The 1,628-nt window shown below is 33.1% G+C and overlaps 1 non-coding gene across 1 annotated transcript; it reads right to left on the bottom strand.

Moving 5' to 3' along the window:
• Positions 1-367: 367 nt before the first annotated feature.
• LOC111732640 lies at positions 368-486 on the bottom strand. Its single transcript, XR_002777642.1, has one exon. It is a non-coding gene; the product is annotated as a 5S ribosomal RNA (ribosomal RNA).
• Positions 487-1,628: the final 1,142 nt, after the last annotated feature.

Genomic DNA, 1,628 nt, shown 5'->3' with positions numbered 1-1,628 from the left:
TCAAGTTCCTTCTGTCTCACGCAGAATCTCCACTGATTTTTATAGTCAGATTTTGTAGTAACTTTCCTTCCTGGGACTGAAACCCTGGGCTAGGGAGCCCTATGTAGGGCTCGGGCATTTTATCCCCTTTGTGGGGCCTCTTAAGCCACACTCTCCCTCCCAGTGCTCGACTGCCACACTTGGGTATGGGACCAGCCTGCTTCATGTCTCTGCCTCTCTTATTGGTCTCAATGTAGCTTTTCTTTATATATTTAGATGTATTTGTTATGATCAGCTAGACTTCAGGTGGTCTTCCATGTTGTTAGTTTAAAATTTGGTTGTAATTTTAATGCATTTCTGGGAGGAGGCAATCCCCACTTTTTTTTAACACCTACAGCACCTGGTATTCCTAGGTGGTCTCCCATCCAAGTACTAACCAGGCCCGACCCTGCTTAGTTTCCAAGATCAAATGGGATTGGGCACGTTCAGGGTGGCATGGCCATAGACTGCAATCCCTACTTTTACCTAGTCCACTTTGACTGGAACCTTGAGTTCATTTTTGTATATGATCCAAGTTGTCCCAAAACCATTTGTTGAAAATTTTCTTTCCATCATTGAATGGTCTTGACAAACTTGTCAAAAATAAGTTGTCCATAGACATGGGATTTTACTTCTGGACTCTCAATTCTATTCCACTGATCTATATATCTATTCCTATGCTAGTACCACACTGTTTCGATTACTGTAGCTTTGTCATAATTTTGGAAATTGAGATCTGTGAGTCCTTCAAATTTGTTCTTGTTCAAGATTGTTTTGTCTATTCAGTGTCCTTTGCAAGTCAATATAAATTTTAACATTAACTATCTCATTTCTGCAAAAATTAGTCATTGGGATTTTTATAGAAATTGCATAGAATCTGTAGATTGCTTTGGGACATATTGCCATCTTAACACTAATATATCTTCTAATCCATAAGACATAGGAAGCCTTTCATTTCTTTGTCTTTTTAAATTTCGGCAATGTTTTCTGTTTTTTAATGCACAACTCTTGAACCCTGAAACTTGGTTAAATTTATTCTGAAGTATTTTGTTATTTTTAATGTTATCATAAATGGAATTTTTTTCTTAATTTCCTTTTTGGATTGTTTATTGCCAATGTATAGAAATATAACTAATTTTTTCATGTTAATCTTGTATCCTGTAACTTTGCTAAATTCATTTAATAACTCTGATAGGGCTTTAAAATAGATTTTTAAAATAATTTTCTATATATAAAAACATGTCATCTGCAAATATAGTTTCAATTCCTCCTTTCCAGTTTAGATGATTTTATGTACTTATCTTGTATAACTTTTCTAGGTAGAACTTCCAGTACAATGTTGAATATAAGTAGCAAAAGTAGACACACTTCTTTTTGAACTTAAAGAAAGCTTTCGGTTTTTTACCATTAATTGTAATATTATCTATAGATATATTATCAAAGTTCTTTATCATGTTGAAGAGTTCCCTTCTATTTCTAGTTTGTTGAGTTTTTCAAAATTAATATACAATTGATATATAGCTTTATATTAGTTTCAAGTGTACAACATGAGTCAATATTTGCATATTTAGTTTACAAATATAGAATTATAAATATAATATGTGTATATA

This window comes from Pteropus vampyrus, unplaced genomic scaffold (assembly GCF_000151845.1).
Source record: "Pteropus vampyrus isolate Shadow unplaced genomic scaffold, Pvam_2.0 Scaffold477, whole genome shotgun sequence".
Lineage (NCBI taxonomy): Eukaryota > Metazoa > Chordata > Mammalia > Chiroptera > Pteropodidae > Pteropus > Pteropus vampyrus.
The sequence above is the reverse complement of the archived record's forward strand: the minus strand, read 5'-3'. Positions and strand labels throughout refer to the sequence as shown.